The 26,489-nt window shown below is 38.0% G+C and overlaps 1 protein-coding gene across 1 annotated transcript in view; it reads left to right on the top strand.

Annotated features, from left to right (window-relative positions):
• Positions 1-26,489, top strand: part of NOL4 (nucleolar protein 4) — a 301,648-nt gene that overhangs the window by 72,322 nt on the left and 202,837 nt on the right. The gene's annotated exons all lie outside the window — the stretch shown is intronic.

Here is a 26,489-nt window from a genome sequence, read left to right on the forward strand (position 1 = left end):
AGATCCTCTTACCTCTGAGTGACAGCAACACCCATGAAGTCATGGTCTCCCTCCACAACTGAAAGAATGGGTGTAGAGGAGGCGGATGATACTGCTTCAGCCACAAAGGAGAGCAGTTGCAGCCTGGTATGGGGGAAGGGTGACGTGGCGAGAGCTGCTCCTGACAGAAAGGATCGAGAAATGGAAGAGGTATTGGGGAAATCAAGAGGAGCAGAAAGGGCAGTTTGGATGACTCCGGGGGTGAAAGCCGCACTCATGGTGGGGTAGGAGACTGGATGTCTGCTGTTGAGAAGGGAAAACTTTCCCTGCCCCGTGCCTTTCCCGTCTAATGGACGAGGTGGACTTGCTTGAATTCGCAGGAACGCCTTCTGAAGAAAAAGGAATATCCCAAATGGTACAAAGTTAGGACTATTAAAGTGCACGATCAACTTTTAAAAATACGTAATAATGTACGTGTTAATTATTTTCCAAAAAATATAACTGCTGTGTTTGAAAATAATATGTGAAATGTGCCCTTATACAATATGACCCGATAGCAGCTCTCTTCTGTGGTTGCAAAGGCACTTAAATTCTACTGGTGATTATTTTTCTAAATGATTAACGCTTATTGTGATTATTCTCCGGCTAATATATGTATGCAAAATGGGGCTGCAGGGATTTGCTTTTGTTAGCATATCCCCTCCCCCACCCTGAAACCTCAAGGCTCCAGACGTTGATGCTGGAGAGAGAAAATGGATGTGTGTGTGTGTGTGTGTGTGTGTATCTAACCTTCAAGTTGATACATTGGTGATGATATACAAACAAACGAAAAAAGATAAAGCTTTCCCCTTGATAATGCCCTTCTCAACACATTAATATCATTTTCGAAAAACTTAACAGTAAGCAGAATGCTTTAAATTTAAGCAAGGCTAGTGTTTTAAAACAGCTATACAAAGCAGTTACAACTGGAAATTTAATATAACTGAGAATGGCACTTTCATTAAATAACTGTGATCTTCCAGCCATGTTCTTAATCAGTGATCTCCCTGTAGCAAAATGCATAGATAATCAACAACTCAGTCTGTCAGTAAACTTGTTGGGGGATTAAATCCTAAAGGAAGGAGCCCATAGCCCTGGAGGAAAACTGAGTACATGTTTCCCTGAGTCTTTGAAGGCTCATCTCCGTAGTCCCACTGCTAGAATGTGCTCTGTTGTCATAGCAACACCATCTCCTGCTTCATACAGGAAAGATTAGCTCTTACTGTGCAGAGGAGAGAATTTAGGGGAAGTCAGACTAATCCCTGGGTGCACTTGGAGAGAAAGGTTGGACCTCGCCTGAGGGATGCTGTCTCTGCAATGATAGAATTGGCTGCCACAGACACTGGTTTTTAAGTTGAAGAGCAGAATTCACAGTAAGTGTCAGCTCCTCCAGAGTAGAATATTGATGAATGAGGTTTGTCTAAGTCTTGTTGAAGACTGTCCCATGTAGCAGCAGAATGACAGCAGGAGACTCCGATAAGACTGCCAATGTTTTCCTAGTTTAGGTGGTAAAGGGTTGACCACATCAGAAACTTGAGGAAAAGGTTAGGTACTTTTGAAACATCCATCTAAAATCCTGGGAGCATGTCAAAATTAGATAAGAAAAAAAAATTATTATATGTTTTTGGTGCTTAATTTATTTACCCTAGATTTTTGTGCACTTAAATTTAAAATTCCATAGAGAGAAAGAAAAAAAAAACTCATGAAAAAATTTATTATTTCTAAGCAGGTGTGTTTCTTTAACACAAAAAGTAATAAGATTTCATTTTAGGACTGAAAGTGTTTGTGAATTTTCAATGATGTATACAATTTTTGAAAATCCTATTAGAAGCATACAAGTGGTATAATTCTTTTAAGGTAGTTAGAATATGATTTAAAAAAGGTATTCTTTGGGGAAGATTAATTTTTAGGTTTTCTCTTTGGTGCTGTTGCTTCAACTTGTCAGCATAAAGTATGTGCAATGTGTAAATCTTTCAGGATTTTTTTGTTGCTTGTCTAAAACGGATTTTGATCTGGGGGGCTATGTGGATTTATTTTGTTTTTCCCCCTTGGTTTGTATGAGCACAATTTCTTCTATAATTACTAAGTAGTGCATGGATTTTAGCTTAAGAACTGGGAAACCTTGTTATGGATTGAAATGTTTGATATTGATACCTATTGTAGAGATATCTACTCATTGAAAAACTTAATTACTTCAAAGTACACTTTAATCCACATCCAAAAATAAAAAGAATATTTCAAGAATATGTAGATTTTATGTACTATATTACTAATATGTAAACTGTGGTTTTGACAATCTGTGTGTATTACCCTGAAAGTGTGTGTGTATGTGTGTGTGTGTGTGTGTGTGTGTGTGTGTGTGTGTATTTTTTTTTTTTTAAGTATTCCTGGTGAAAATTGTATCACCCTGCATTCATCATGTTTTTCAATTGCTTTGATCATGGCCATATATTTACAATGTGTATTTAAAAACTGGGTTTTGGTTCCTATGTAACAAAATCTAAGGCTACTAATGTCCCACCACACTACAACTAACATTGCAGTCTCTGCTAAATGTAGCCAATATAATAAAATAGATTTATTTGAAGTATACTGCTTTAATTTACCAAAATCAAAGAGATTTGGGTGTTGCTGTGAAAGGAGAGTGCAGATTACACATAGACTCCTTTTCTCTGAAACTTAATGTTAGAAGAGACCATAGGTCTTAGACATGAAGGAAGGGTTGTATTAAATGGCTACATAAAATTATTCTCTTTATATGTCAGGAAATATACACAAAACCATAAGGGTCACAATTGGCTGAATAGCATTCAAGTTATAACTATGCAGAAGCCTGACGCTCTTAAGAAAATGGAGACAAAGCAGGAAGTCAGGGAGCCCCTTTCAGTAAATGATTGCAAATTATTACAACAACCTCTTTTCTATCAGTAGTTCAAGGTAGAGCCCTTAAATCACAAAGAGAAAGAGGCAAATCTGTTATTTCTCCCCAGCCTTCCAGCCTTCCCAAACTGGAGTAACTTTTTTCTCTTCATTTATTGACTTAGGGTAAAAATGAGGAAGCCAATGACCCTATTCTAAAAGGAGAGAAACTTCAGGTTCGTTCTATGAATCCAGGCTCAAAATTAACAGAACAGAACTGGGGAGGGAGAAGGATGGCTAGGTAAAAGTGGGCAGCACTGATTGAGAGCACAGAATAAAGTATATACACAGATGACTGACTAGTAATTGGAAGCTAAAGCAGGGCTTTAGCCCATTCAGTACCTTAACCAAAGTTTTTCAAGAGGTAGCACTAACCAGTTAAAAAAAATGTATCATATTACTTAGAATTTTCTATTTCCTGTCTTCCGGGTGCATTTCTTTTGTAAATACAGTAATGATTGAACTGGAGCCAAATGCTGTGAGCTGAAGACTTGTGGGGATTTATTACCTCCCTAAGGCAGTTTGGTTTGGGCTCCTACTATGTCAGGGTCTTGCTTGGTGAGGAACAGGTCATATCCAAAGCTTGATTATCCCTTGAAAAGCATTGCTTCAGGAACCTTCAAAAGAGCAAGCTGTTCTATTCTTGAACTGGTCTCAGAGGTCTGGAATGTCTTTTGGAAAGTCCAGAAGTCAGTTTAAGAATAAAAATCTTCAGGACGTCAAGGTCTTGAGGTTAGTAGGTGATCTGGAAATGGTCTGAGCTTTTACGAGGGAAACCAGTATATAGGAAAGAGAAGGGGGAAGCGGTGGCACAGGAAGATCACAATAGAAGCTTCTGCTAGGACATACTCAACATACACACACAGGAGGCATTGATGCATGATTTTATAATGGTCAGTTATCATGTGTCCTAAGGATTGCTTCTAAAACTACCCAGTATGGTTGATGGTGGACATATGTGTCATAGTACATATTGAAGATAAAAATATTTAGCACAAAAGGTAATACTGTGATATGAATGCTTTTTGTTTTTAAAAATCAAATTAAGATTCAGTTTTGACTATATAAGATTCGATTCTATGACACATTTTTGGGTTAGAGAGGCCACTTTAGAGAACAGTAAAATAGCAATGATTCCTCCTCGCTTTTTTAAATTTGGGGGCTTATGCTCATGTTAAAACCTCCTTATAGTCTTTGAGTTTGACTTTATATGTCTCGGGACAAATATGTAAGATGCTAAATTTATCTGTCTTCTTAGGATTGTATGTAAGCAAATGTGTAGCATCATGTATGGGAAGATGGCTGGAACAGTTGTTGAAATTGGGTTATATGTAGAACGACCAGAATGTTAGGTGGGGCTATGTGCTTTTGGTGATAGACACTTTTGAAGGCAGATGGGGGCCAATGGGCATTTCTGAGCCAGGAGTAAGAAACAGGAGCAGGGCTCTGTGAAAATGTATCCTACAAATGTGGAGAGGGTAAATAGATGGCATAGGCAAGTGTTAAGGGGAGGCTATTGGGACTGAGAACCTAAACTAACATAGAAAAACTGAGAATTAAAGGTAGGGAATAGATGAGAAAGCAATCATAGCCATAGACTCTAAGGAGTTTCATGTGTTAATTTATTCAACCAAGGTTTTATCTGGCCACTGCCAAGATGGATGCTAAGAATTACAGAGCAAAATGCATATGTTCAGGCATTCATAAAAACACTTGGTCTAGTGGGAATGACTGAGAGATAGAAAATCAAAATATTTTGTGGTAAGATGTGTGGTAAAACAAGCACAGGGGATAGACTTGGCCAGTGACTAGATAGTATCAAAGAACTTCCAAACTTGGAAACCCATGGGTGCCATTACTAGACATAAGGAAAATCAGTAGGAAGAGGGGGTTTGTGAGGAGATGTGAGGAGAGAAGTGACAGTAAAGGCGACAGCAATGAATTTGATGTTGGGCATCCTGTTTGAGCTTTAAGCCTTAAAAAACAAATACTGCATTTAATTATAAGAGTTAACTTACCCATAATTTGTTTGTTTGTTTGTTTATTTATTTGAGAGGGAGAGAGAGAGCAGGGGCGGGGGCAGAGGGAGAAGGGAAGTGAGAATCTTACACTCCACACTCAGTGCGGCAAAGCCTGATATGGGGCTTGATCTTATGACCCTGAAATCATGACCTGAACCTAAATCAAGAGTTGGACGCTTAACTGACTGAACCGCCCAGGTGCCCCATGATGTATTTTCTTTTAGAAGGTCATGTTAGTGCATAGAATTTCATAGCATCTTTAGCATTTGTTTTACTTCTCTATTTTGTTTCCTCTTAAATATTTGTATATAGCAATTCGAGCATGCAAAAACTTGGTATGTGTTTTCAGTTTGAAGTTCGACTTTTTAGTATGACCCAAAAGCAGCTTATCTTTCATTATTGGCGTCTGACAGTCTAAAATTTAATAGTTTTTGTCTTTGCATTCTGCTCTTGGCATTAACGTAAGATAAAAATCAGTTGAATACAAAGGAAAAAAGAATATATGCAGTGGAACATTGGAGAAAACGATTTTTGTAGAACTTACCCAGTGAGCTAGAGTCAGAAATATTTTATCATCTTTTTTATCTGGAAAATGGCATAATTTTCCATCAGTCTAGTTTTGAAGTGATAATATTTATAGTAATTGTAAGAACAACTTCCACAATTACGAATTTTTGGCACTTTACAGTTTATAATTTTGGGGGAAATAAAAATGACCTTGCCCTCAAAAGACCCCCCTGTCCCTGCATAGAAGAAAGCGAGAAAACACACTTTATTATAGTGTAGGGTTGGGTGGTGACCTCAAAGTGACTACAAGGTGTGTATAGAAACTCACACATATTTATACGGTAAAGTAGAATAAAGAACAATAATAACTCCTCTATCTTCTGGGCAATCAATAGAGGCACCTGATTGTCTCCTATTTCCCTTGTGAGGGAAAGCGATTTCTGAGCTAATTCTGGAGGCTCGCATTTACAGTTTGAAGGGTCAGAAGTCCTAACCTTGCATCAGAAAATCAAAAGGTTGGTCCTGCTACACCTGACTATTTTCAAGAAGACACCGTAAAGGTGATGGTAGGGAAGCAGCTGCCTGTCCCCTCAAAGAAAAATCCATCCACTTATTCTCATCCACGATGCACCTTTTTCTACACATTATCTCATTTAATTATCACAATACTGTCAGACACATATAATTGCCATGGTGTCCCAGTTTTATGAGTAAGGAAACTGATGCTTGGAAAGGTCAGAGAATATTTTAAAAGTCATAGAACTAACAGCAGGAGATTATCCACCTCACTCTTTATCTCGCATTCTCATTTCTTAAATGAGGCATTGGAGAAACTCATTTTTGGATGCTACGTGGAGACGTAATGATAAGGAAACAATCATTTTTATTGTTCTTACCTTAGGTGTGTATGAACACTTATGCCCCGTGTTATAAATATGCAAGCCATTGGATACAGTCTGGCCCAGTTTTTCTGTGTAATAACTATTTCATGGAATTGTTTGGGGAATTAAAAGAGATAAGTAATATAAAGAATCTTGCACTGTACTAGGTGCTTAAAAACTGAGAACAGCCACAGAAACTTATTCCACTCCAGGAAGAGGAGAATGATGAAAGCAATCGGAACTTTTTTTTAAAGATGTCATTTATTTGAGAGACAGTGAGAGGAAGAGAGAGAGACAGCAGGGGGAGGAGCAGACAAAGAGGGACAAGCAAACTCCCCACTGAGTGGGAAGCCCGATGTGGGACCCTGGGATCATGACCTGAGCTGAAATCAGGAATTGGATGCTTAGCCGACTGAGCCACACAGGAGCCCCTGCAATTGGAGCTTTAGTAAAAAGAATGCTGTCCTGAGATTCAGAAAGTTATTCATCCACCCAACCATCCATCCATTCATCCATCCATCCATCCATCTATCCATCCATCCATCCATTCATTTCTTCATTCATCATTCATTCAACAAACATTTAAAACCCTTAGACGAAATCAGAGAGGGAGATAAAAAATAAGACTCTTAACTCTAGGGAACAAACTGAAGGTTGCTGGAGGGGAGGGGTGGTGGGCATTAAGGAGGGCACATGATGTAATGAGCAACGGGTGTTACATGCAACTGATGAATTAATGAACTCTACCTCTGAAACTAATAATACACTATATGTTAATTAATTGAATTTAAAGAAAATAAAATAAAAAAATAATAAAACCCTTACCCTGGGCCTCCTGCATAGACAAATTGTAGGAAAATGAAGAAAACCAGAAACTACCCCTCCCCTCAAAGATACTGCTAAACTCTTCCTTGTTATGGACCAGGTGTGGAGTTAAATACTCTGCAAACATTAACTCATTTAATCGTTATCAGTTATCCTGTAATGTAAGTGCTGTCCCTGCCCCTGCTGTTTCTATGGGGAAGCTAAGGTTCAGAGAGAGTGTCCAAACCACCTGACTTATAAGTGACAGACCTGGGGTTGAATCTATGTTTTTCTAGCCACGACACCCATTCTCTTAACCACAATGTTATTCCTCCTGTTGCACACATGTGAAAAGTGCTATGAGGAAGGTTAGCATAGCATACAGAGCTGTCACAAAGGAGAGTGGTGACAGGGTGGGGGTGGTCACGTGGGGAGGACTTAGCAGATACAGTTTTCCTTTAGCAGATGCAATTTCTCTGTACAATCACTATTTCATGGAATTGTTTTGGGAATTAAGGGAGGTAACCAGAACAGCCTTGCAGGGCACGAGGTACGTACGTATGTCAGCAGCTCTTACTATCACTCAACTACCATGTGAAGTCTCAGGTACTGCTCAGACTTATTCTCCTTTTTCCTTCTCTTTTTTCTTATGTCTTTGATTGTCTGGTTCATACACAATCTGTGAATATACATGCTACCTCTCCTTCACTTTGCCTAACAGTTTGGGAGGTGATGAAAGGTTCACAGAAAACTTTCCCAGCATTTGACCACCCATGTGTATCCACTAGGGTTCATAACAATCGGGATAGGCGATGGCGGACATATTCCTCCAAACACTGTCATGTTTTCTGTCTCAATTTTTTCTTTGTTTTGTTGTTGTTTTGTGTTTTGTTTGTTTGGTTTTTTGTTTTTTTAGAGAAAGGGGCTTGGTGGGAGGAATGTCTTAAGAGTATTTCATTTTTGCAGGTAAGGATGCTGTTACTGGCTAGGGGGCTTGCCTCTTTCTGCACGCAGCCTTCATTCATAGGTTTCACTGAATGTGTAGTAGAGAAGGGTAAGAAAATTAGTGTCAGAGAAAGGAAAGGGCAGCATTTATAATCAAGCCTTTGGAGGAGTCATTGCCTCAATATCTGAGTCAAAACATCAAAATACACTAAAGGATATTCAAACTATTCAGACTTTGTAACCTATAGAAAAAGGTTTTCAGACGTGGGTCCTGAATGTGTGTACATGCATTATATTGCAGCCTTTTAAATCACATGCAGAAATTCACGCAATGGAAGACTCTCTGAAGGCTATTACTTTATCCAAGGCAAATACGCTTATATCTCATGCCTTTTAGTAAAAGCTAACGGTAGGATTATAATGTTTATCCCTGTATAATAAATACTAAGAACAGCAATTCACATAGCGATATGGCTAATACAATGATTTCTCGGCAAACCTAAGGTAGATTTTAAAGAGAAAATGAGAAATTAACTTTGACTGACACTGCCTGTACCTTCCAACCTTGTCTAATAATGGTCACCCCAATTAGTAAAAAAAGAAGAAAATAAAAGGAGAGAAAAATCACATATAACACTTTTCTAATGCTTGGAAAGAAGCTTAGAAATTTAGAAAATCCCAGAAGTCATGGCTTTATTAGAGAATGCTACACATGTGTATCTTCTCTCTAGAAATTGCTTTAAGCGAGTAGGGAATTTAAGGGTGATAACCAAGTTTTTTTTTTTTCTTTTCTTTTATTCCTATAGCTAATAAGCTCCCAAGGGATGACTGTACCCATATCAGGAAGGAGACATGTGCTTCTCTTAACTCCTGCCAAATAGAGGGTATCAGGGATCTTCGTAGCCTTTAGTTCTTTCCTCTGGTTGCCATTCTACGCAGTGGGGAGTGGGGGGCAAAAAAAGGCCGAAAAATGTGATTTTTCTTTTTTGCTCATTTTTTTGGTTACAAATTCTCACAGCATTTTTCTCAAGTTCTCTCAAGATTTCTTTAGAGCTTAAATTTTTAACCTATTAATTTAGCATTGTTTCTTCTTGACCCCAAGACTTGGTTTGTTTTTTTTTTTTTAAATCCTTTCCTATCCCTGGATCAGATAACGTTCACCTATATTTCTATCATTTTCATGTTTTGTTGACATTTAGTGGTTTTTTTTGTAAGATTTTTTTAATTTATTTCAGAGAGAAAGAGAGTAAGAGAGAGCATGAGACAGGGAGGGTCAGAGGGAGAAGCAGACTCCCCGCCCAGCAGGAAGCCCTACATGGGACTCGACCCTAGGACCCCAGGATAATGACGTGAGCCAAAGGCAGATGCTCAGCCTACTGAGCCACCCAGGTGCTCAAGACTTGGTTTTCTTAGTGGCCTATCCTCCCTTAAAACAAATATCATAGTTTTTTACTGGTCAAGAGAAAAAGCAGTACTGGTGGACTAACATGATACTGTTAATAATTTTCTCCTTTTAAATATCTTAAGTATTCTTCTTTTTTTTTAGAAATAGCAAATTATGTGTTATTGGACCTGTGGTATAGAATTAAGTTTATAATCTGGCAAGTATTTGCATTATGCTTTCTCCATCCTAGAATATTTTTGGTTATCAGATAAAATTATCTTCAGTGTGGTATGTGACCTTTCCCAGCTTGCACTCATCTTTAACCTTCTAGAGACTAAGTGAATCTCTCACTGGTTTTACCTACCAGGGGAAAAGTTTGATAGGATAATTATTAAGATATAAAGTATACTCTTGACCAAACATACCTGAACAATTTTGGCTCAGAACTACCTCAATTCTGGGTTGTATCGCTGTCACAGAGCGTTTCGCATGGGTCCTGTTTGCTATATCTGCACCAGGAGACCCAAGTTAGAAATACAAGGAGATTCCATTAACTGATGCAATGAGCTCATCTGTCATTGCCCTGCAGCGTAAGGAAGTGGGAAGCTCACAGACTTTGGCATAGCACATTTTTCCCTTGGAATCTCAGCCCCGTACCTCCACTGTAGTTCCCTCATCTATCTACTAAAGGGCTAAGCACCTGCCTTGCATATTGCTTTATTTCGAAGTTCAGTGGATAAAGTAATAAAATGTATTAATAAAATATTACACATTTGTTTTAAATATATATTCATGTTTAAAACATTTAGACTTCCTAGAATCACTTCCATCACCAATATATTATTAATAAAATATTACCTATTCATTTAAATACATATTCATGAGAAAAAAATTTTAAAGTACAGAAATGTGCAAAGAAGGAAGGGTCCCCTAATTCCTACACCCTATCTGCTGTACTCCCAGGAGATCGTTACTGTTAACAGTTTGGTATGTGCTTTTTTTTTCCAGAAAAGATAAATAGATAAATGATCGCTTGTTCAGTAGATACCCTTTTAAAAAATAGTCACCAAGATTTTGAATATAGGTTTCTTTTTTTATCATTTTGAATCAGTTGTTGGAAAGAACATTTTCCCAACGATTTGCTGAAGTTGTCATAGTTATTATGTTGTTTTTGTACTAGCTGTTTTATACTAGCCAATACTACAAAAGGCATAACAATTCACAGACTAAAAGAAAAGTAGAATGGGATTGACCACACACTTATCTTTTGGGAACCATTGATTATTTGTGGCAGGATCTCTTCTGGAATGACAAATACACATCTTAACATTATATATACAGAAATGGATGCTAAGCCAAATTAAAAAGTAGCTCTTAGAATATTGGTCTGCAAATGTCTGCAGAGCTGAAATGTGTAAATTAGAGATTCACTGGAGTCTGCTAGCCAAAAGTGAAAATGAAAGTGCTTACAGCTCGCTAATTAATGCTGCTTGTCCAATTTGATTGCAGAAAAAAAGAGCCACCGAGGCCTATGGGAAAAAGCAATAGCCTGGGAGTCGAGAGAACTGAGTCCCCTTCTATTCTGCTACTCAGTACAGGACCATGCTCCAGCAAGTCTGTCCTTTGTCCGCAGTGTAACCATTTAAAAATAGGGGTCAGATTCACCACCCTGTTGACTTCTCAGAATTGGCAATGAAATGGGGGGAGAAAACCAAAGAGATCAAGTTCCACAAAAACCAGAATCTAACTATAATTTATTGCTGAACTGTTAATGTTCCAATGGCTGGATTGTTTTGACATGTTACAAATATTTAATGAGTTTTCATCAGGTCAGGCTGTTCAAGGAGCGGTTAGTGGACCTCACAACGGTTACTGGTCCATGACAGGTTAAGCGCATGATTTGAAACAGCAATGTTATGTCTGTAGAATTTAATAATAAATAATTGGGCTTGTATTTTGTATGTTCTGTTTCAAGCTTTGTTTATTTGTTTTTACAAACTATCCGTGACAAAGTGGAAATTAAAAGATTGATTCTTCATCACAGATACTTTGAGAAGCACTGTCCTTGGGAGCCGGAGCTCTGCTGGATTAAACGAAGAGCAAAAATTGACCTAATCCCTGTTCTCTCCGAGCTTGAGGTCCTGGGAGAGACACAGATATTAATCAAGTAACCATATCTAAGTGATTATGTTATTCAAGGTGAAATAAGTGCTTCTCCTCAACTGCTTTCTTCCTCTGTCCTGTTTTCCCCTCCCCCTACCCTCCTTCCCCTCTCCTGTCTTCCCCTCTTCACCCATTCCCCCTTGTCCCCCTCTCTCTTCCCCTGCTATGACTCACTTCCTTACTGTTCCCCTTAATCTTTCATTTGTTTTCACCTACCCTGACTTCTCTGAGAAATTTTATCAAGCTACACAACAGAATAAATAATTACCTTGATTTTAACCATGGTCAACAAACAGAGCTCTTCAAATATTCCAGTTTGGGGGGAGTATAAATATTTTCTTTGATTACTAGAGAGTATGTCCCTACATCCCTTTGTGTTCCTTCCTCTCTCCTTTTCTTCCTTCCTTTCGTTCATTTCAATTTGTTTAGATTATTTAGATTTATTTAGAATTTGTTAAGCCCCTCGTATGTGGCAAGCCTTGTGCTTTGCACCTCGCTATATTCCTGCCTCCCATTCCCTGTTCCTATCCCTGAAATGAAAAATAAGCACAAGTAATTAGAACTGGAATTCAGGAATCTGTGACTATTTAACCGGAGCACCTGCAAAGTTAGGGTGCATTCTTGCATGTACCCTTTAAGAAAGAGAGATAATATGAAGACAAAGCATGTACAAGTTGAAATTTAAAGCTTTTATTATTGAGAATATAAAGGGGCGCCTGGGTGGCTCAGTTGGTTAAACCTCAGACTCTTGGTTTCTGCTCAGGTCGTAATCTTGTGGGTCCTGAGATCATTGAGCCCTGAGTTAGGCTCCCTGTTTGGTGGGGGAATTGGCTTGAAGATTCTCTCCCTCTGCCCCTCCCCCCCATGAGTGTGTGCACACTCTCGCACTCTCTCTGGCACTCTCTCTCTAAAATAAATAAATAAATAAATAAATAAATAAATAAATAAATAAATAAATCTTTTTAAAAAAGAATATAAATACAATTGGAATGATTCCTTTCCAAATGCCAGAAAATTTGGGCAAAACTAGAATCTCACTTAAGCCATTGCTTTCCTTTGCCTTTAAGACAGGATTCTTATTATAAAAAGGAGAATATAGTTCTTTTTCTGAGGCATGGGATCGCTCAGTCATAGTACATTTTGCACTCTTAATAACAGTTGTAAATAATAGCTGAGGTGATTTGTGTGTGAATAAATGTGAAATTTTGTTCTGGTTTCATCCATTAACTTATTTTCAGTTGTTTTGTCACTGTATTTACTACTGCAAATTGGTTAGTATACCTTGGTGGTTATAGGAAAAAGGCACATTTCGGGTAAAAATATATTTGAATAGAGTAAGATAAAAATTTCCATGTCTTGGTTCAGTATAGTCTAGAAAATAATGTTCAGTCCATATCTGCAAATCATCTAAGCGTTTTGTCAGAAAAATAGAGGATAGTATCTTATAAAAAGTACTCATATGACTCCAGAGACAATACATACCATGGGTTTTTTTTTTTCATGACTGGTGTTTGCAGCATTACTGAAAGAATTGGATGACGTGAGGTCATCTCCTAGGGATGTATGTGGGTGAGGGCAAAGGACAGCGGCTCTGGAGTCAGCTGCCCTGATTGTGAATCGGGCCTTGGCTCCTGTGGTACCTTAATGGAAGGCATTCGATCAAGATCCCAGAATGTGCCTCTGTGATTTTAGATTAGCTGGGTCTGCTTTGAGGATTCGATATAATGAAATAAGTGCCCAGCGTATAATATTAAGTTGTTTTTAATGGCAAACAGTCAGCACTAATTAAGCAATATACTTTTCCCATCAGTTTTGCATTATTACTTCAAATAATGAGGGCAGAAGGGAGGTGTTGGTGTTTGTAAGAATGATGTCACAATGAGGGAGACAGCGATTTAAGGAACCCAAGAGTAGGACGTGTAGAACAGCCAGGCCATGAATTTGCTTTGGCCTCATTGAATTATATACAGGGTTATCATACAATTTATTGTCCCAACCAAACATATTTGGAGTCGGAAGGGGCACAGTTAGTAATTATGCTGTCACCAAGACTGTGTGAAGCCAACCTACCACACTTATAGTCCCTCTGTTGTGTACGTTTTCTCTGTATCCATCTCTCCCCCCGACTCTGGCTTTCTCTGATCAGTTTGGCTTGCTCATGGCCCCTGTAACCCCTTCCATCCAGTCCTCCCTCATGGTTCTTACTTTAGCTGCGATTACTAACCAAGGTAGGAGTTTGGGCTTCTGAGATTTGTATTATGCTAAATAATAAAATAGCTGAGGTGATTTGTATGTGATTATGTTATTCAAAGTGAAATAAGTGCTTTTCCTCAGTCACTTTTCTCCTCTCTTCTGTTCTCCCCTTCTCTCCCCACCCCCGCCTATCATACAATTATCTGGAAGTCATGTTAAAATGCAAATTCTGATTCAGTAGGTCTGCAATAAGGCCTGGGATTTGATCGTTTTAACAAGTTCACAGGTGATTTTGATGTTACTCATCATTAGCCCGCATGTTGAAGAGAAAGGTGTTAGTTTAAATTCCAAGAGATAGAATCTTTTTGAGCTAATTTGCCTTTCTGGTTTGACCACAGTGATTGTAGCTTTGACTTCTTATGGTTTGATGGTCCTTTGGTCAGGTGCCTACCTTGGTAGTTTGGGCCTGGGGAGGTCATATGGCTACCAAGGCAGTAGGCAGGTTAATTTGTTCTAGAAGGGAGTGCAGAGAGGAGATCCATACACTAAAATGATATGTTCAATGTAAATTAGCTGTCCTGTTTCTTTTCATGGAGAGCCACTGAGGAAGGAGCTTGAAAAGGTGCCATTGGCACTGGATGGCCCTCTAAACCAGGCCAGTCAAATGTCAGTGAAAGTTTCCTCTCTGCTAAAGCCGAGAAACAATAGCTTTCAAACCAGAATCTACTGTGCGTTATTCAAAGAAAGATTTTATGGATGGCCATGGTTGTGTAACATTAGGAAAGCAGAGAGAGACATAGGGGGTAGGAAGTTATATTTTAAATGGCTCTTGGCTAACTAGGAATAATCCCACTCTGAGAGCTCTTATCTTGGTATTATTCAGAGTTTAAATTGATACAGTCAGTATAGAAACTTAGAGAAATTAGTTTTTTAATGGTCAATCAAGACAGATTTTATAATTTTGATTTGAGGGCAATTCAATGATTTGTTATGACAGAAAGAGTATTAACGAAAATGAGCATATGTATCACTAATATAAAAATGTTCATTACCTGGGAATCCTTTTTTCTTTTTTTTAAAGATTTTATTTATTTATTTATTTATTTATTTATTTATTTATTTATTTATTTATTTATTTATTTATTTATTTATTTATTTATTTATTTTATTTAGAAAGAGAATGAGAGTGTGAGTTGGTGTGGGGGACAGAGGGGTAGGGAGAGGGAGGGGGAAAAGAATCTCAAGCAGATTCCCTGCTGAGCACGGAACCTGCTGTGGGGGTCCATCTCACGTCCCTGAGAATATGACCTGAGCCAAATCGAGAGTCAGACATTCAACCAACTGAGCTACCGAGGCACCCTTCATTACCTGGGAATCCTTTCAATTTTTAAGTTGTTTTTTATTTTTATTTTTTTTTTAACTCGTGCTGACCTTACCTCTTGCCAATATTTTTACAAAAAGAATAAAACATCAGCAAAAACCAAAATGTTTTCTCTTCTTCCATTGACTTTTTAAGAAGCATTATATTTCTACTTGTGACTTGCTAAATACACTACTTTATTCAAAGGAGTATTAAAGCAAGGTCCATGCTCTCCATGAATATTTGGAAAAATATGACAAATGTGTGAAAAGTTAGTGTATAATGGAAAAAATCTTGAACTCTGAAAACCAAGACTTTAAAAAATAAGATCAGTGTAAGTAGTGTTCCTCGGTTGTTAGTAGAGATGGGTCTGTGAAAGCCTGTGCTCCAGAAGGAAGATTTGGGGCAAGATGGCTGCCCTGATGTTGCCCAGGCCGCTCAATTAGAGTCTACCTAACTCCTCAGCCATCCGTAATTTGAAAGTTTGCTTGGTTTCAAACTAGATGATGACTTTGAGAACTCCCATGGTTCTCTTGAACCATTATCCTCCTTTCCCCCCAAATCAGTGTGAGGACTAACTATTGGTCATTTAATTTGGGATTAACAAAATTAAATTTTCTAAAAAGATTTTATTTCTTTATTTCAGAGAAAGAGAGTACACAAATGGGGGGGGGGGGAGACTGGCCGTGGGAGAGGGAGAAGCAGACTCTCTGCTAAGCAGGGAGCCTGATGTGGGGCTCGATCCCAGGACCCTGAGATGATGACCTGAGCTGAAGGCAGATGCTTAACCGACTGAGCCACCCAGGTGCCCCAACAAAATTAATTATTTAAATTGACTCAAGTATACCAAATTTGAGAAATGTAAAACATGGAAACAACTCTTCTATATTTACTATTTGCAATTAATACAACAAAAGCAAGTACTATTTCTGTTATTGAAAATGTTTCACTGTTTTATCCCTGGGCAGTAACAAATATCTGAATGCTATGTGGACTCATGATGGGTAGTCTAGGATTCTCCTTTTTTTTTTTTTTTTTAAAGGATTCTGCTATTATTAAGACTTTTCATTATAAAAGTCCTGGTTTATAGTTTACTCTCTACATGGCAAGCACAGTGCTTCCTATTTTTTACAGCGTACTTTATTTTAGATTTGGGCAAGTAGTTCTTTCTTCCCTTTGTATTTACTTACAGTCCTTTCAACCTGGCATCTAGAAGTGTATACACACCTTGTGCACTTACTAAACAGTCATACGTAGAGATGAAGCCATCCACAGTCATTCAGATTTCACATCCTCTTCCATGAAGGTAGCTGTTGGTCCTTGGGTACCTCTCACCTAGGCTCTGGTGATATCGGTGATGGGAGAGAAAGATGTGGGGATGTAAGTGGTGTTAGAGCTTTATCCTCTTGGGATGGCCATAGGACCCCTGCTTCTTTGTGCTTTGAATAGATTTTAACTGTGGCCTCTGGATAAACCCTTTATTGATTTTTTTTTATATTGAGGTATAATTGATACATAACATTGTGCTAATTTCAGGTGTACAACATAGTGATTTGATATACGTGTATATCGTAAAGTGGTCACTATCATAAGTCTAGTTAACATCCATTACCACATGTGGTTACAAATGATTTTTTTATGTGATGAGATGAACTCACTTTTCAAGTAGAAAAGTAGCATATGTGTTATTATTCTCTTTTAAGAGTAGGGTTAGTTTTCTGTATCCTCCAAATACTGATGTTAATGTTGGTTTTCTTTTATCTCATATTTCATAAATTATGTTATCTTTTCTCCTCCTATTTATTTAAAGCTTTAACAAGTTTCCTAAAATGATATCATTTGATGTCATTCAGCCCTGGATGTCAAGTACAGTTGTCTTTAGTTATAAATATCATGTAATTGGTCAGCCTGTACTTATAATCAGGGCGATATTGAAAGTTCATCTGCTTTTATAAAAACATCATAGCTGCTCAATTTATGCTAATTGCAGGAAGGATAGGCAGAAGGCCTTTGTTACAGTGAGTGGAAGGTGATAGTAGGCTATTGGTTGGGATTCCTGATTTTATGAAGTACTACAAAATGGGCAGCCTCAGATGACACCTTTCAATTTAGTGTCTCTTAAGAGCTTCCTAAATCCAAAGTTAACTTGTTTTTCCCCTCACATACATATTATTTGTCTTTTTCAGGCTCTTCTCTTCATAATACCTAGACAGATGTTTCCTGTGGAGGTGCAGCCATACAATTTAGACAGAAATTTGGCCCAGAATTAAGGAGCCAGTTTTTAATCCTATATTTGTCACTATCAATGTGACTTGAGCAAGTTCTTCATTTTGTCCTTATCAAGCTGTTTAAATTAGAAAAACTGATAGTGTTATTTTATTCTTAGATCTGTCTTAAATCTTATACAAAATGATTTGCATAATTAAAATGTGTAATGATTCAAATTGACGATATTCAGATGAATCTAGAATAATACAGTCTTTGTTAGAAAGATACTAGTACTTTGACAAGTGTCTAAGTAATAATGCTTTATAAATTGCCACCAACACTCGTACTGGCTTAGAATCCTTTAAGATGACCAATAAGTTCATTTATACCACTGTTACTGACGATGAGGGATTCTAACACCAGAGGTAGAAATAGTAAAGAAAGTTTGGTGGAGAGCTCCTGGATATCAAACAATGAATTGACATTAACAAGAGGGACAAAATCACAAAGCATTGGCTATAATAACATCAAAGATAGAAAACAGAGTCTTGAAGCCAGAATAAGGTGAATTGTAACAGTTGCAATGCAATGTAGAAAATGGAGGCCATTCCATGTTATTCATTAGAAAAACTCAGTACCAGGAACTATTTACCATGGTGTTAGAAGAGCTGAAAGGCTAGACAGAAGATAATCAAGCAATATAGGAGTTAATAACAGAAGGAAGCCACTGCTACAGCCGGAGGTGGAAAAGTTGGTTGGTTGGAGGAGTTGGTGTTACTAGAACCCAAGAACCCATGAGTCAGAGCTGCCCACTGGGTTGTGTGAGATTCATGGAAGGTACTTCCTGGCAGGGGCTGGGATATGGGGAAGAATCATCCTGAGCTGGAGCCCCGAATCAGAGGGGGTTTCTGTGTAAAGTGAGGGTAGGGATACCCACCCATTTTCTCTTTCTCCCATCCTCAGTCTTTGCCAGTGTCTCCCATTATTTGAACTAAACCATAAGATAATAGGCAAAGAAATCTGGGAGATGGTTTGCAAAGAAATGGAGAATAGATCAAACCAGCAAATGACCAAAGTGTAAGATGGAATGTGCATGGAAGCCTTTCATAATCCTATTTTAGGATTTGTTTGTTTTTTAGGTCTGGGAAGTTTTTAGTGGCTCAGGTTTCTTGCCATCTCAGAATGTTGGGGATGAGATCTTCAGCTTCCTTGTTGAGTAGTCCTGGCTCACCCAGTGCAGTAGAGAGAAGAAAGAGGGTTTAGGAGAAAATATCATGGAGCATGCACTCTAATCATTAGCCTCGAAATTACTCTAAAAACATGGGCATTAAATAGGTCTAGTATGACTGCAAGATTTCTCCCTCTATGCACACCCCCAAAATACAATACACTTCTTCACCTGCTTGCTAATGGCTGAAAATACCAAGAGTAAAAGCCTTTCATTCAGCAATTTGAGAGAAGATGTTTAAATTACAAGTGCCTAGCTGAAGTAACATTTTTTTCTGTGGGGGAATTTCAGTCAAAGGTCAATCAATCAATCTGTCAATCTCTTCCTTAGTAAAATCACGTAGATCTGAGCCACTGTGCACACAAATAACTGGAAGATTGGCCATTAAGATGGGAAAGAGAGTGTGAGGGACCCAGAGGACAAACTTTGAAGGTTTTGACAATTTTTCCTAGAGTGGTACCATTTACCCACTCTATGAGCAAAACCAACAGTGATTTCAGCACACATGAGCACAGAGGTGATATGCAGCTTTATGGGATGAGTGAAGATTCTTGATTTTGCAAACATACACTTGACCTCGGGAAAGATCTTCTTTCTCAAGAGTTTGCTAATCAAGGTAATCAAGGTAATATTCTTGCCTGAAATAATGCCTTTAGTTCTTTAGTTACGTGTTTACATTCGTTTTATGGGAAAAAATCCTATTCTTTTATGAGTCTTTTAAAAGTGGGGCTACCCTGGCAGTAAGTGCTCTTGTTTATTAGTTTTGGTTAAGAGAGAATATTTGGCTTGCTGGCATCTTTTTCTGAAAATTTCCTAAAGATTTATGAAATGGGATAAAAATATCCTCAGATTCAGGCTTCCTAAACTCAGACTTGATGGCTGTCAGTTGTGTTTAGTTCTCTTGGTATCGAGAGTTGCTTCCCACAGTCACATATTCAACCAGTTAGCTATTGGATATCATCTACATTAATTTCTCACATGTGGCCCCAAAACTCTTCTTTGAGAACTACTTCTAGATTACCTGCCCCTTAAGATGAATTAAACCAAGATTTCCGGGGTTTGTTGGGGTAGAAGTTTTTAGTGTTCAAGTGGATCTGCATTTTTAAGAGTTTCTCTAGAGAATTCTGAAGCAATTAAAGTTTGAGAACCACTGATTTACACTTATGATATGAAATATACTTGAATAATTTTGAGTGGTGTTACTTATCCCAAGACACCATAGAAAATCCTTTATGTTTGTTGCTGTATTCATTTCATATTGCTGTGTTACAAATTACCACCCACTTAACAGCTCAAAACAATAACCATAGCTCACAGTTCAATAGGTCAGAAATCTGGACAGCCTCTTATGACCGTAGAACTGAGGTCCCTGTTTCCTTACTGGCTGTTGGCAGAAGTCTCTGTCAGCTCCTTTCAACTGCCTGCATTCCTCCTTATGGGACCTCCTCCGTCATCAAACCGTCAATGGCACACTGAAAAAAACTTTATGCTTTGAGTATCTCTGACTTCTGCCACTAACCAGAGAAAGCGCTATGCTATTAAATGATCATGTGATTAGATGAGGCCCACCCAGCTAAACTCCCTATTTAAGATCCACTGTACCACATGACGTTCCATAATCACAGGAGTGGTGTCTCAGCACGTTTACAGGTTTGGGGAATCAGGGTATAGAATCTCGAGGGGAAGGGTACTTTTTAGATTCTTCCTACCACAGCATCCACTGTAGTAATGATTTCAATAAGTAGTTCAAGAACATATAAAAGGATGTAAAAAGACTCACAGTCTATTTTTTAAGCAGACATTAAATAGATATGTGATTATCACTTCTTGTGATTATCCAGTTCAACAAATAATTATTGAATATTTACTGTGTTGCAATCATAAGTTGATAAAGGAGTAAGGACTGGAACTTTCCCTTCAATAGCTTACATTTCATAATTAAATACCTCTAGACGTAGAGAAACTTCTTTGATATTTTGATAATTTTGTCAAAAAGATTTCCCATATATTGTATAAAAATACTGATTCTGTGTAACTTCTAATCTTTGATCTTCTGATAGGTAATAAAACACATTAACATCTTTAACTTTGATTCAACTGTATTTCTCCTCTGACAATGTTCTTTTGGGGCGTAGGGTCCTCTAGTTCTTTGACTATATTTTATTGTGATTTCAAGTCCCTTCAACGTGTAAGTTATATTTTTAGTAAGATATAAGCAAGTCACTTAAACATTTCTGTTCCTCAGTTTTTTCAAAAGCAAAACAGATATGCATTAGTTAAGGTTGCTTTTTTCAAGTTAAAAAATTATCTTTGGCTGAATTAAGTGAAAACAATACAAAGAATGGAAATCTGATGGAGAGGTACTGGAGTTTCTGACAAAATTCACAGAAGAGTTGGTCACCCACTAATCTGAAAAAGTTAGGAACTAAAAACAGCCCCAGTTTTAGAAAAGTCATGGTACCTCCAGTGGTAGTAATTTTTGTACTTTTTTTCTAGAGGTAAAGATAAAAAGACCTAGTTTCAATGACTCCCCTTTTCTGTCTCACAGCTCCAAATTTTTTTCACTCTCTAACATGATATGCCATCTGGAAAATGCTCTAGGAAGGGATCATATGCACTAGGTTTCCAACCCAATGGGTGCTTAGTAGCTACCAGCATTTGGCTGCTAAAACACACGCACACACACACACACACACACACACACACCCCACACTATGGCATATAACATATCACGTAACTTTCATATTGCCAAAGATAATCCTACTGAATACTTATCACCTATTTGACATAAACCTCAACCAACCTCATTCCTCCCCAAGTGGAAAGAAATCTAAGTCCTGTCCAGCTATTGCATTCAGAGATGGTATTGAGGAGCCCCAGTTTCTGAGGCCAGATCACCAAGTGATGTTCATTTCTTCTTTAGTTCTATAACAATTGAAATTATGTGATTAATGGACTAATTAGTATATTTATCTACTACCACTACATCATATATACAACAGCGGAAATAAAACCTAATGAAATGAGAAAAGTGTTTTACTCTTCAGACACCTGACAGCAAACAAAGAAATCCAGATAAATATTGTACTCCTTTCTGCATCTGCTTCCAAAGCTATAATAGTATGACTAACCAGTTCCACTACTCATTCCACATTTTCTTCCCTTTAGCTAGCAGTTAAACTACTTAGAGTATTTTCCAGATGGCATGTCATGTTAGGGAATGAGATTTTATCTCTGCCTGTAAGGATTGCCTTGACAATATTTTCCTTTTGGCGGAGCGAAATGAGAAATGCTTCAGGTGCTCTTATGGGCCTATGACCCAATCCATTCTGTTTTTTGGACATCTTTCATTCCCTTGGTATGCAGGATCAGTGATTGTGGCGAACACACAGCTCTTCTTTTTATCTCTTCCCATAGTGGCCTGCATGGTGTGAAATGGACAGTTGTCTATTTTTGTGGGAGTGTCCTTCTTACAGGCCAATGGAACCTATAGCTGCAGAGAATTATGAGAAGTGTCACTGCCATCTCAGAAAAGCCTTGTTTTCGAGGCTGATATTGTGGCTAAGAGGGAGGCAGCCCCAAGAACCAGGAGCTGGATTAAAGCATATATCACATCCTAAAAAGCAGCCCCTCACGCTCAGATTGTATCTTTCAGTGGCATCATAGCTGAGTTTTTAATAGTTTATTCCATTATTTTAGAAGGTCCATTGTTTGTCAATGATGGAGTAGAGAATAAGAGTAATAGCTCCATGGGAAATCCTCTATTTCATTTATTTTAGTATGATGTGGTTTCCTTGATTAAAATTAATGTGTGGGAGAAAAGGGTAGTATATAAAACATTCCGAGGGTTCAGATGTGCTGGTGGTGGAGGAAGAACGGGTGAGTAAAATTCAGGACCAAGTCAAAAATAAGTTTCCATTCTGCTGAGGACAAGTAACTGTCCTCTCTAATTAGAGGCAACTAAAACAATTGTTCTGCCCTGGCCTATGATGAAAGATCTATCAATATCATCCTTCCTTCAACTTCTATTAAAAAGTCCCCCAAACTTTCCCTTTTCAAGTCTCTACACCATTTGGCTGCTGCCAAAGAAATACCATAAAAAAAATAACCTCTGACTATCTTTGTTCTAAAGAGAATATGCAACCAGACCTAGTGCTCATGGTTCATTAAATGGATTTCATTGTCCATTTGGGCCTGTCCAAGAAAGCAACTGTACCACCGCCGAGTTTCACAGAATCGTGGACACCTGGCTGACATTTTTCATTCTCAATTTTTCACAAAGAATTTCATTTAAGACAATAGACAGAGATTAAAGGAGGAACTCTTGTATGGTAGGCTGTGCTCATATGGCACTGGGGCATGAATAAACTCCTTTTTATATATTATACTTCCACTCAACGAAGGAGGGCTCCTGAGCGTGTATGAATATGATAGTCAGGGAACGGTGCTGCTCAATTCATGATGGCCAGCTGGAAAAAGAGTCAGGAGCTGTTATCAAAAAGCAAAGTTACCCCAGGGAGAATACAGGGCCCTGTACTAAATCTTGTTTTTTACTGACAGAATTTTTCTGGTTGGAGATTAGCCCAGGCTCCATGCCCAATCCCGAAGTGCTACAGATGCCTAGAGTACCATCTGATCTATTTTGTCCTCACAAAGGTCAAGTGGAAAAGCCCTTTTCATTGCAATCAAAACCAGATGAAACCTACTTGGTGATGTGCCTTCTTCTTAGTGATAAAGAGGTCAAGTTTTAAGAAATTATCCTTCACTTTGGAGAGGAAAAACTGAATCCCTCTGTACTTTCTTACCCTCAATATTGGTTTTATCATTTTGAAATCAATGCCCTTTAAGTTTTTATATATACTTAGATATATACACACACATATATATATTTATATTAGTAAGCTCCTTAGTGTGAATGTTTGACTTCAAAATGTAGCATCATTCTTTTGTATGTGTTTAAGATGGCATTACGAAATAGTATATAGTGTGGATTATAGTTTGTAAATGCAAACAAAAACAGAAGATTACTTTTGTTGATTACTTATCTTTTAAAGATTTTTGTGGTGTTACGGACTTCGAAGTGCAAGACTTTTGTAATCAGCAATTAAAGTTTTTGCATATAAGAAAACAAAAGATAGAACAGTGCTGTTTACTTAATAACAATATTATAGAAGATGAGTAAAATAGGGGCGCCTGGGTGGCTCAGTTGTCAAGCATCTGCCTTCAGCTCAGGGCCTGATCCCAGGGTCCTGGTATCGAGCCCTGCATCAGGCTCCTCCAGTGGGAGCCGGCTTCATCCTCTCCCACTCCCCCTGCTTGTGTTCCCTCTCTCGCTGGCTGTCTCTATCTCTGTCAAATTAAAAAAAAGATGAGTAAAATAGAAATCAAAGAATGGAAAAGTCATCAGAAGGATTTGAAGAAAGGAAATAAGAAAAACGAGGAAGAAATTTCTAGGTGGCAACTGCAAATGGACAAAGGCAGGAATATGTCAGGGTCTTGGACTGGGGGAGGAATGGAGCTGCCCAGCAAAGGATGGATGGATGGACGGATGGATCGATCTTTGTTTCAAGTTTTTATTTAAATTCTAGTTAGTTAACATATAGTGTAATATTGGTTTCAGGAGCAGAATTTAGTGATTTGTCAGTTACATATAACACCCAGTGCTCATCATAAGTGCCTTCCTTCATATCCATGATCCCTTTTGCCCATCCACCACCCACTTCCCCTCCAGCAACCCTCAGTTTGTTCACTGTAGTTAATAATCTCTTACGGTTTGCCTCCCCCCTCTTTTTTTTTCTTCCTTCCCCTATGTCATCTGTTTTACTTCTTAAATTCCACGTAGAAGCATATAGTATTTGTCCTTCCTGACTAACTTATTTTGCTTAGCATAATACACTCTAGCTCCATCCATGTTGTTGCAAATGGCAAGATTTCATTCTTTATGATGGCTGAGTAATATGTGTGTGTGTGTGTGTGTGTGTGTGTATGTACACACACACACATATATATATACATATATCACTTCTTCTTGATGCATTCATTAGTTGATGGACATTTGGGCTCTTTCCATAATTTGGCTATTATCGATAATGCTGCTATAAACATCAGGTATATGTGCCCCTTTGAATCAGTATTTCTGTATCATTTGGATAAATGCCTAATAGTGCAATTGGCTGGATCATAGAATAGTTCTATTGTTAACTTTTTGAGGAATCACCAGACTGTTTGCCAGAGTGGCTGTACTAGTTTGCATTCTCACCAACAGTGTAAGAAGGTTCCCCTTTCTCTTTATCCTCGCCAACACCTGTTGTTTCCTGTGCTGTTAATTTAATAATTCTGACAGGTGTGAGGTGGTATCTCATAGTTTTGATTTGTATTTCCCTGACAATGAGTAACATTGAGTGTCTTTTCATGTGTCTGTTAGCCATTTGTAAATCTTGTTTGAAAAAATGTATCTTCATGTCTTCTGCCCATTTCTTAACTGGATTATTTGTTTTTTGGGTGTTGAGTTTGGCAAGTTCTTTATAGATTTTGGATACTAACCCTTTACCAGATATGTCATTTACAAATATCTTCTCCCACTCTGTAGGTTGCCTTTTAGTTTTATTGATTGTTTCCTTCGCTGTGCAGAAGCTTTTTATCTTGACGAAGTCCCAGTAGTTCATTTTTGCTTTTGTTTCCGGAGACATGTCTAGTAAGAAGTTGCTATGGATGATGTCAAAGAGGTTGCTGCCTGTGTTCTCACAAAGGATTTATTTAGACTGGATTGCCTGCTTCATGTTGCAGAGTAGAGGGAGCTATGGTCTAAGATGTAGAGTATGGACATATAATCTCACTCATATGTGGAATTTAAGAAACAAAACATTTGAACATAGAGGGATAAAAGAGAGAGGCACGCCATAAAACAGACTCTTAACTATAGAGAACAAACTGAGGGGTGCTGGAGGGCAGGTGGGTGGGGGAGGGGATGGATTAAATGGGTGATGGGTATTAAGGAGGGCACTTATGATGATCACTGGGTTTTGTATGTAAGTGATGAATCACTCAGTCCTACACCTGAACCTAATATTACACTGTCTGTTAACTAACTGGAATTTAAATAAAAAATTGAAAGGAAAGAAAAAGATGTAGGGTATAGTCTAGCAATGGATATACTTCCATTATTTTATAGAGACCCTAGGCTGGGAGAAGACTTAGAGCAGAGGTCAGGAGTGACAAAGTGATAAAGGGGACTGGCCCCTAAACTCCATTTTGCAAATAGATTTTGAAGGATTTTTAAAATTTTTTCTACTTTTTTTGGGTATTAAGGTACCAATCTTTTGATACAGGGTTATTTACATCAGTATTTTGGATTTAAAAGTTAGCTTTATGGTGAGATATTAAAGGGCAGTTTTCTAAGGAGGCACCAAAGGATTAGAGGTGGAGGACTGCGGTACATTTTGGGGAAAACCATTAAAAGCTTTTTGGACCCTATAAGCACCTGACCTGGATTTTTGGACTAAATTTCCAAGTAGTAATCTTAAAATGAGGAATATATATATATATATTTTCCTATTCATTTTGCCCAGGGCATTTGGCCTAAAGGCCATAATGAAGAACTACTGAAAGTAACTGAATAAGAATGTAGGTCAGGTGCTTTGGGAGATTTCAAATATATATACATCACATTATGTTTATATATAGAGAGATAGACGTGTATCTGCATATATGTATATTTGTATACTTAAATACATACACGTCGTACTTGCTGTTATAGGTTAATTCTCTTTATATAGAGAGAGCTAACCATTGAATTTCGTGACGACGTTAGACATAATTTAAACAAATAGTATTTCTAGGGTGTGTACTAATTGGTGGA

The sequence above is a fragment of the Ursus americanus genome, chromosome 19, assembly GCF_024610735.1.
Source record: "Ursus americanus isolate L20-20 chromosome 19, mUrsAme1.1.p, whole genome shotgun sequence".
Taxonomy (NCBI): Eukaryota; Metazoa; Chordata; class Mammalia; order Carnivora; family Ursidae; genus Ursus; species Ursus americanus.